The sequence below is a fragment of the Heterocephalus glaber genome, unplaced genomic scaffold, assembly GCF_053883595.1.
Source record: "Heterocephalus glaber isolate CG9 unplaced genomic scaffold, H.glaber_assembly_v1.0 deba00001733, whole genome shotgun sequence".
NCBI lineage: Eukaryota > Metazoa > Chordata > Mammalia > Rodentia > Bathyergidae > Heterocephalus > Heterocephalus glaber.
Window position 1 is genome coordinate 4,313,256 of NW_028258444.1, and position 11,204 is coordinate 4,324,459.

General features: G+C 39.6%; 1 long non-coding RNA gene across 1 annotated transcript; it reads right to left on the reverse strand.

Moving 5' to 3' along the window:
• Positions 1-6,253: 6,253 nt before the first annotated feature.
• Positions 6,254-11,204, reverse strand: LOC147821466 (uncharacterized). The gene is made up of 2 exons (XR_015446904.1): positions 10,592-11,204; positions 6,254-8,221 (listed from the first exon to the last, which is right to left on the reverse strand). It is a non-coding gene; the product is annotated as an uncharacterized LOC147821466 (long non-coding RNA).

Sequence of the window (11,204 nt, forward strand, 5' to 3'; positions counted from 1 at the left end):
CACAAAACTCTGCCAAAAGACTTCTAGACTTAATTGACAGATTCAGTAGAGTAGCTGGATACAAGGGCAACACTCAAAAATCAATAGCCTTCTTGTACACAAATAATAGTCTCACTGAGAGAGAAATTAGGGAAACAATTCCTTTTACAATAGCATCCAAAAAATGAAATATCTAGGAGGCAATCTAATAAAGGAAGCAAAAGACCTGTACACTGAAAAAATACAGCACTCTGAAAAAAAGAGATTGAAGAGGATATAAGAAAATGGAAAGCCATCCCTTGTTCCTGGGTAGGAAGAACCAATACAGTAAAAATGGCTGACCCCAGCCAGCACACAGGTGGTGAGCCACTCCCAGTGCACAAGAAGAGGCTTCCGGGCCACCATACCACCTCCACCAGCACACAGGAGGTGAGCCACACGGGCACCAGCAGCACCCCCCCACATCAAAATGAGTAGACACATAAACAAGTCTCAAAACCAGACTTCCAGATCACCTACAGCAACCCCAAGGGAAACGAGATGGAACACTCTGATACTCAACCACCCGGACTCCCTGAACTGGCAACAAAAGAGGATCTGGAAAAAATGAAATCAGAAATAATTTCTCAGATATAAGCAGAAATTGTGCTCATAGTGCAAGACATGATTAATAAATCTAGAGAGGAGCTCAGGAACATGATGGAATCCCAACATAGGAAACAAATGGAATCCATAAAACAGATGCAAACAAATTTCCAGGAGATTAAAAACTCCATTCAAAGTCTACAAAGCAGAATGAGCCAATGTGAGGACAGAATTTCAGATATAGAAGATAAGATTGCAATCAGTGACCAGGAAAAGAAAAATTGCTTCAAAATTATAAGGAACCATGAGAAATCAATCCAGCAGCTGCTAGATGATGCAAAGAAGAATAATATAAGACTGACTGGAGTCAATGAAGAAACAGGAGAGAGTGCAGATGACATAAAAAAAACTGTTCACAGAGGTGATGGCAGAAAACTTCCCAAGTAGGGGGAAGGAACTTGACATACAGATAAGTGAGGTATATAGGACTCCAACTAGCCTTGATCAAAAAGAATCTACACATAGGCATATAATTGTTAAGATTCCAGAAACCCAACAGAAGAACAAAGTTCTACAAGCAATTAGGGAAAAGAAACAAATCACATACAAAAGAAAACCCAACAGAATCACAGCAGACTTCCCAATGCAAACCCTCAAGGCAAGAAGAGCTTGGAGTGATGTATTTCAAGCCCTAAAAGAAAACAGCCTCCAACCCAGATTGATGCACCCTGCGAAACTATCTTTCAAAATTGATGGAGAAATAAGATACTTTCATAATAAAGAGCACCTTCACAACTTCATGAATACCAAACCAGCACTCCAAAAAATTTTAGACAATACCCCAGGAAAAGACAACAAGGACCACAACCCCAGGGAGCCCAGCAGAATGAAGCTGTTGAGCATGACAAGAAATTAAACACAAAGGCAGAAAATCCAACAAAAAGAAAAAGTCATGACAATGATAAGTCACTATGTATGAGTTATAACCATCAATGTTAATGGTCTCAATTCACCAATCAAAAGAAATACACTGGCAGAATGGGTCGAGAAGCAAGATCCAACAATATGCTGCATACAAGAAACACTTTATTTTTTTTTGGTACTGGGGATCAAACTTGGGTCCTTGCTCTTGGGCAGCAAGCAGCAAAACCACTGAGCTAAATCCCTGGCCCACAAGAAACACATTTAATTGAAAAAGAAAGTCATAGTCTGAAAATTAAAGCGTGGAAAACAATACTCCATGTGACAGGAAACCCGCCCCTCCCCCCCCCAAAAAGCAGGAGTAGCTATCCTCTTTGCAGATCAAGCAGATTTCAAACGAAAATCTGAAACACTCTGGTCCCAAGAATTTCAGATAAGGGATACTCAACTTGCATGTACAAATCTATTGTGAACATGTGTTTTCATTCCTCTCAAGTAAAAACTTAAGAACAGAACTGTTGGTTCTTAACAGTAACACAAGAAATTTCTATATTGTTTTCCAAAATGCTTTTATCATTTTACATTCACATTAGCAGTATTAGAAAGTTCTAACTGGTTCACACCTAAGCTGACATTTGTTCTTTTAAAACTTTTAACTTCATTTCCCTAATGTGTGTATAATTCAATCTTGTTACTGATTAATATTTTTCTGATTCTAGTGTTGCACACCTTTCCTTTTGCTGTACTGGCCATTTATCATCTTCTTGTGTCTACTTTTTAATTGGGTTGTCTATTAATGAGCTATAAGACTTCTTTATATATTCTGGCGATAGGTTATATGTATTATAAATATGGTCTGTTTAAGGACTTTTCATTTTCTTTTCTATTTTTAAAAAAATTTTTAATTTTTTTTTTACTTTTCATTTTCTTAACAATTTCCTTTGAAGTTCTAAATTTTGATGGAATCTCATCTATCAATTTTTTTCTTTTACACATCATGTTTTTATATCCTAGGAAATTCTTGCCTACCCTAAATTCATGAACATTTTCCCTTATAATTTCTTCTTAAAGTTTTATACTTTTAGGCTTTCATATTTAGGTTCATAGATCTTTTCAAGTTATTTTTATGTATGAAAATAAAGGGTTGAGGTTAATTTTTTATATATGGATACCAGGTGTTCTAGTACCATTTGCTGAAACACTATCTTTTCCTCTGCTCTTGAATTGAGTTTATGTTCTATAACATGTTAATGTTAAATAATCTTTCAAAACTCAGTGGACCATATAAGTGTGGTTCTATTTCTAGATTGTTTTATTCCAATGATCTATATGTCCTTCCTTACACCAACACTGCCTTGATGACTGTAGCTTTAGAGGAAGTCTAAAATTAGGTACTAAATGTCTTCCAACAGTTTTTTTTTTCTTTTTACTTTTCTAGGTCCTTTGTACTCCCACATAACTTTTAAATTTCAATATTCAATTCTTCATTTATAGCAAGTATACATATACCTGAACTTTTATATATACCTTGTGTTTTCTAATACTGCTAAATTCACATACAAGTTCTAGGGGCTCCTAGAGATTTCTTAGTATTTTCTCTGTAGATGATCATTTTATCTACATATAAAGATTTTGCTTCTACCTTGCCAATCCTATGCTGTGTTTCTTTTTATTGCCAGACTATTTTGGTTTCGGCCTATGTTTCAAAGTTTAATGGACAGATGAAGAGTAGGCATATCTGCCCTTGTTCCCCACCTTAGGGAGAAAGCATTGTTATCTTCTCCATTCATAGAAGGCATTTTTGCTGGAAGTATGGAGTACATGTCTTTGATCTGTTGAGAAGGTTCTGTTCTACTTCTAGTCTCCTGATAGCTTTTACCATGAACAGCTGTAAAATTTAGTCCAATACTTTTTCTCCAACTACTGACAGGATCATATGGCTTTTTCCTTTCCTCTGTTAAAATGATGACTTATTGGGGTGGATCTTCCAATGCTGAACCAACACTGCCATCCATATAATAAAACCACTTTCTACATACTGCCAGATCTGACTTCTAATAGTTTGTTTTATTAAACAAATTTCTATGTTCATACTTTATTCTTCTATTATCTTTATCCAGTTTTAGAATTAGCACAATGTTGATTTCCTAAAATGAGGGGAGAAGGGTTCCTGTTTTCTGCTTTAAAAGTTTGATATAATTTATCAGTTAAAATGTTTATGAGCCTTTTTTTGTCATATAGGTAGGTTCTCAAGCTAGGAATATACTTTAATAGGTGCTATTCAAATTTTACATTTCCTCCAGAGTTAGTTTCATTAATTTGTCTTCCAAGTTACTTCTTAGAAGTTGTCAAATTTATTTCAAAACAGATTTTTGTAATATGCTTTCTATATCCTTTTAAATCCTGTAAAATCTGTGGTAATGTCTCCTAGGTCTTGATATTGTAATTTTAAAAATGTATAATTGATATTGTGTAATAGGAAGAGAAACTCTAAAGGAGCAGGGGAAGTGGAAGGGGTAGGGGAAAGCAAAGAAAGGAAAAGAAAAAATATGAGAAAAGGAAAAAATGGAAACAAAGTTTTTGCAAATAGGGAAGGGTGGAGGGGTGAAGGCAGGGCAGGGGAAGGGGAAAAAAAATAAGAACCAAGATACTCACTTAGTGGTACAAGATCCCAATGATGAATGTAACTGTATTTTATACCTAAAATGTACCAATAAACTTAATGGGAAAAAAAGAAAATGGCCGTACTTCCAACACTGATATATAGATTTAATGCAATGTCAATTGAAATTCCAACAATATAATTCATAGAACTAGAGAAAACAATCCAAAAATTCATTTGGAACCAGAAAAGACCTAGAATAGCTAAAGCAATTCTAGGCAAGAGTCATGGCAGTGGGTATCACAATCCCCAACTTGAAACTATACTGCAAAGCTACTGTGATAAAAACAACATGGTACTGGCAAAGGAACAGACCTGAGGATCAGTGAAATAGATTAGAAGATACAGAAACAACTCCAGACTTACTCAGACACCTCATCTTTGACAAGGGACCCAACCTCCCTCACCAGAGGAAAGATAGCCTATTTATTAAATGATGTTAGAAAACCTGGATTTCGACCTGCCAAAGATTAAAACTAGACCCATATCTATCAGCATGCACTAAGCTAAGATCAAAGTGGATTAAACATATAAATATTAAAACAGAAACACTAAACTTGCTGAAAGATAAGTTAGGTAGAACTCATGAAGACATTGGCATAGGAAAAGACTTTATGAACAAAACCTCAGTAGCACAGGAACTAGCACAAAGAATCAACAACTGGGATCTCATCTTATTAAAAAGCTTCTGTAGGGGCAGGGGATTTAGCTCAGTGGTTTCACCTCCTGCTATGCGCAAGGACCTGAGTTTGATCCCCAGTACCAAAAAACAAAAAAACCCTTCTGCACTGCAAGAGAAACCATCAACAGATCTAAGAGACAATCTACAATGTGGAAAAAAAATTTTTAGCAGCTGTACCTCAGACAAAGGACTACTAACCAGAATATATAAAGAACTGAAAAAAATCAGACCCCTCAAATTCAAAGACCCAATTAAAAAATGGGCATCTGAAATGAACAAACATTTCTCAAAGAAGTAAAAGCAGCAAATAAACATATGAAAAAATGTTCAACATCACTGATCATTCAAGAGATGCAGAGGCAAACAATGCTGATATTCCACCTCACCCCAGAAAGAATGGCTGCTATCAAGAAACCAACCAATAACATATTTTGGTGGGGTTGTGGGGAGAAAGGATCCCTTCTATATTGTTGGTGGAAATACAATCTGGTGCAACCACCATGGAAATCAGTATGGAGATACCTCAAAGAACTAGGACTAGAGGTCCCATTTGACTCAGCTATTCCTCTGCTGGGTATCTTCCCAAAATAATTAAAAGAATACCACAGTGATATATGTGTACCCATGTTTATAGCAGCAAAGTTTGTAACAGCTAAAGCTTGGAAACAGCCCAAGTGCCCATCAACTTGGAACTGGATAAAGAAAATGTAGTTTTTTAAAATAAAATGGAGTACTACTCAGCCATAAAGAATGACAAACTAAGCACAAGGACCCAAGTTTGATCCCCGGTACCAAAAAAAAGAATGAGAAACTAGAGACATTTATAGCTAAATGTATGCACATTGAGGCGATACTCTTAAGTGAAATAGGACACACATGTGTAAATGCTGAATAGTTTCTCTACTGTGAGAAACTGAAAGCGTAGATAAGGATTAAAATGATTTAAACAAATAATTATTTGAAATAGAAAGAAATGGTCCAAAAGGATAGGGGAAGTGGGAGGGAAAGGGGAAAGGAGAGAAAGGAAAAATTATGAGAAAAGGAAAAAATGGAAACAAAGTCTTTGTAAATAGGGAAGGGTGAAGGGGGTGAAAGGAGGGCAGGGAATGGGGAAAAAATAGGAACATCAAGTACCCAATGACAAATGTAAATGTATTGTATACCTAAAATGTACCAATAAAAGAATTTAAGGGGGGAAAAAAATGAGCCAAAACAGGAGCATCCAAGGCAAGGCTTTATTGGGGAAGGAGCTGCCAAGCTACCTAAAACAATGGCAAAAGAGGAGAAGACTAACTGGGGTGAGGTTTATACAGGGCAGTACAGTGGGGAGAGTATCATGAGAGTTGAGCAATGGGACGCCAGGTGATTGGAAGGGGAGGATCACATGGGTAGCAGGGTGGAGCAACAAGTTAAGTTTTGCTTCACACACACACACACACACACACACACACACACACACACACGTGGCTCATTTCCGTAATCAGGAACCATTTTAGGAACAGAAGCCATTTTAGAATGTAGGACCATTGGGGCCATTTTGTCTGGTAGAGAACTCTATCATTCCAGACTCTTCTTATTATGGAATAAGGGCGAAGTTCTCTTTTTCTGTAGCTGCTTCTTGCTGTCAAAGGGGCATTGTTGGGTGGGAGCTTTAGACAGCTAACGTGTGGTCTCATCAAGTGGAGCCAGCATGAGCAGTGAGGGGCTGGTAGCCAGCCATGATGAGTTCGCTGACCGTCTGGTTGGTAAAGACCTGCATGCATTCCTGTGAGAATTTTTGAAAACAGCAAAACAGACAGGGTCCAAAAAGCAGGATTATCCAGAGGATGGTGAGGGGTCCCAGGAAAGGAAGAAGCCATGGAAGCCACTGGTCAAAGTATCCTGGCAGAGATTGTAGTCAGTCTAGATCTCGTCTACATTTTTCTATGTGCTCCCTGAGCTCCTTTACTTTGTCTCCAACAATGCCAGATTGGTTTACAAAGTAACAACACTCTTCTCCTAATAGGAGGCAAGTTCCGCCTCTTTCTGCCATAATTATATTGTCTATTTTGGAGTACGACAGCTCTCAGCGAACTGATTTGGGACTGTAGGGTGACAAGAGGGTCAGCTACCTTTTCCATATCTTCATTTAGCTCTTGGTATAAGGAGTAATAGAAGTGTGTTGATGTTGATGTTCCTGCCACCCCAGGGCCAATTTCCACTAGAACTCCAGCTCCCATTAGGAAAGGGAGTACAGGAAGGGCACGCTTGTTAACATGGTGGGGAGAAAACTATTGTAACTTTTGGGTTTCAATATAGATGGTGAGGGGAGGGCTAAGGAAGCCCACATAACATAGGAAGGGGTTCCGTTTATGAAGCAGAAAGCTTGGGAATCACAGATGAAGAACATCCCCTTAGAGAGGCAGGTTATGGAAGACTCCAGAGTGTTGACAATGAGAGCACACGGGGTCGATATGTTTTGTTTAAGTTTGGACGAATTTGTAAATGTCTAATTGTCATGTTTGGTGGACTCTAGTAGGGATGTAAAAGGACCTAGCATTATGGTGACAATGTGGGAATCGGGTTTTAATGGGGGGCGGGGAGGGATACAGGTATCGGGACATATGGCTGAAATCAAGAAGACAGGCACATCCAACATTCATTTTGGTTTCCTGGCAGATTTAATAAGGTGGTGTTAAAGAGATGTTCGAGTCTCCGATGTGTTTGAACTGCCTTTTTAGGGACAATAAATCAATTCCCCTGTATGAAGGAGGGGTTTTTAAAGCCTCTTTTTAAGTCTAGCTACATAGATATGTATCTTTAGTTGTGCTTTTCTATACGGTGTTTAAAACCAAGTTTCAGTGAGACCTACATTAAATAAAATTAACCTCTTGCTATCTATCAAGGTCAGTTAAGTCTCCTCAGGCATTACTTTGGAACCAAGCACAGAGCTCTCAGCTCCTCTGTCGGTGTCAGCCAGGATGGGTGAAGGCCTTGCTTGACCATATCACTTTCATTGAAAACGTGGGAGATTTTTCCCTTTTTGTGACCCTCCTTTGGCACATGGTACATTGTCCTCTGGTGTCCAGCAATCTCCCTGCTCAGGAGGTTGGGTGACTTAACAAAGATGTAGGATCCCATAGAAAAGGTTCCCTCATGTCCTGGATTCTTTGTTGACCTTGGAGGGCCAGGGCCAAAATATTGGCTGTCCTCTTAGCCCTTACCTTTCTAGTTTTGGTCTCCAAACTTTAATTGTTGAACCCCAGAAGAGAAGATCAGTGACATTAGTAGTGCAGTAGGAGCAGTGAGCTTAACTATTACAATTTTAAATGGATAGCAAGCATTTTGGAATTTAGAATATAGTTATAGGACTATTATTTTTATCAATCATGGTTGTTCTAGTAGTTGATTTCCTGTAGAATATTAACAGAAAAAACTTTGAATCAGGAGCCACACATAATAATACTTTACCATAACAATCATGATGACATTATCTTTGTAACAAACTTAGATTATGTATCTTAGTATAAGATAGCCATTGTTAAATGCACTCACTACCCTTCAAAAACACACAAAAACCAGGAAGCTCTTAAGTTATTACCTTTTTGATAGGATGCCATCCAAGGAAAATGTATGGGCCTATAAATGTACCTATTATCATTAGTAGCTGGAGCAGAAGAGAAGGGTGAATACCTGGATCAAAAACTTATTACTATAAATATTAGAAAGCCTGTACAGAAAGCATGAATACATTTTGTACACCAAAAAAGTAGCAATAACAATTACTACAATTACATGAAACCTTATGTTCTGTAATGTAACTTGGTACCAAAAGGATCTTTTAATAACACCTTGCTTTTCCCACCAAAAATTTTGTGTTTTGAAGATTACCAATATAAACATATTACAATAACATATTCAAACAATGTTAATTGGGGGTGTCTTCCCAGAAGGCTATGAAAATTATTGAGGCTCCCATTAGTGAACAAAGACCAGAAATAACTCTTTTCTGAGCAGCTGCTTCTTTATACATAAAAGGGAGTCCCATCATCTGGCCATCTCCCCAAACCTAAAAGTTTTTATTATCTTGACAATTTCCTTTTTATATGACCTGTAAAAAACTAGATTGTAACAATTAACAATTTATTTGTATTTTGCCACTTGCTGCGCAAGCACAAGGACCCAAGTTCAATCCCCAGTACAAAAAAAAACAAAAACAATTTATTTGTAACCAATAACAAATATATATATACTTTTTGAGTTAGAGAATGTAGACAGCAAAATGCATTACAATCAAAATTAATCTTTGACATTTTGAGCAGCTAGCAACCTGGGAGAAAAGGAAAGCATGCTTTTAATAACATTTATCAAAAAACACAATTGGACAAACACAAACAATTGGACAGACACAGACAAACACAGACAATTTATGAAACTAGAGTGCACTCAAATATATTTGGCCAATTGAATTATAACATCTCTTTTAATTAAGACTAGTCAAAACTTTTATAGGTCAATTAACAGAGATCTCTTATAATTAGAATCAGAAGGAATAAAAGCGCTTTATAACAGTAGCATAATCTTGTGTTATAGTTATTGTCAAAAGTCTGTAAGCAGAAAGTAGAGAGAAGGGCAAGATTTTCCATTATTTATATAGGAAACAATAGGGCCCAGTGAAATTTTTTGGTAATGTAGCTGGCCAAACAAGTTGCTGATATGTAAAGAGGCAGGGGCAGGAGAGGATTTTATTTATTTATTTATTTATTTTTTTGGTACAGGGGATCAAACTCGGGTCCTTGCGCTTGCACAGCAGGCGACGAAACCACTGAGCTAAATCCCTGGCCCTACTTTTGAAAAAAAAATTTTTGCAGAGTCTTGCTTCCCTGTCTCCTCAGGGGAAGCTGAGGTGGGGAGAGCAGGGAGAGCAGGCAGAGCGGTGGGTGTGGGCACCTTAAAAGTCTCACCTGTCTTTGCAGCCTATTGTGAAACATGGCAATAGAGGGTAAGAGGAGACACAGAGGTCGAGGGTCGCTGCCCCATCTGAGTGTTCAATCACTCTCCTGTATGCGAGGGGCTGGGCAGCTTTGGGTGTGGCAAGTGAGATCGCTGTGCGGAGGGAGAGCAAGAGGCGGAGCAAGAGGCGGAAGCCAAAGGATGGCTGGGAGGAAGAGGTGAGAAGGCAGACGTGTCCGGCTCTGGGCAGGGATCAGGGGTCGTGGGTGACGTGGTGTGAGCAAGGAGAATCCGAGAGGTGGCCCAAGACTGACGGAGGGAGGGGCAGGTACGAAGGTGGGAGAAAGCCTGCACCTATGGGACTTCGGACCGTTTGCCATTTTGTTGACAGAAGTTGTAAAGATCCCATAAAATGTTCAGGTTGAATGTTCCATTTTTCTGGCCAGTGGTAGTCATTGTTTAATTTATATTGGGGCCTGATTGCAGTAAAAAATAAATAAATAAGGCGTTGGGGTTTGATGTGGCCTGTGAGCCCGAGAGTTTTGAGATTAGCTAGCAAACATCCCAGCGGTGTTGACTGGAAAGGTTTAGATTGTGTTAACTCCCGTGTTGAGGGAGGGCCAGACGTGGAGGGTGAGTATCAGATAGCTCTCGAGGAGAAGGGCAAAGGAGAGGAGCGTCCCCTTTGACGTCGAGAGGAGCTGGGCCAATGGGGTGTCCCCCATGGGAGGCAGTGCTGGCCAAGGGCTGAGGAGCCCATCTGTCCTAGCACTAGGATTTTCTGAGAGAGGCAGAGGACCAGAGAGAGAGAGTCTGATCGGAGTACTCACCCAGAGATCAGGGACCGGTGTGGATGCAGGGTGTCAGCAACGGCAAAGGTGAAGGCCCCTGGTGGGTGCTCGTCTGGCAGGGCCCAGGAAGAACAGCCGGGAGGCCAGAAAACCCCAACCAGCAGGGGATTGTGGCGCAGTCCAGACCGTTGCCTTCCCAAGTTTCAGCACTAGAATGAAAGAAAATGAGCCGAAACAGGAGCACCTGAGGCAAAGCTTTACTGGGGAAGCAGCTGCCAGGATACCTCGAACAACGGCGAGAAAGAGGGGGAGGCTAACTGGGGTGAGGTTTATACAGGGCAGGGCAGTGGGGAGAGTATCATGAGAGTTGAGCAATGGGACGCCGGGTGATTGGAAGGGGAGGATCACGTGGGTAGCAGGGTGGAGCAACAGTTCGGTTTTGCTTCTCCAGGGGGGTTAGGTTTCACACCGCACACCCCCTCCAAGTGGCTCATTTCCCTAATCGGGAACCATTTTAGGAAAGGGAGCCATTTTAGAATGTAGGACCATTGGGGCCATTTTGTCTGGTAGAGAACTCTTATCAGGTTCCAGCTCACACACAGCTTTGTACTGTAGCATTCATTTAAAAATCAGTTACCTGGATCTCAGCATA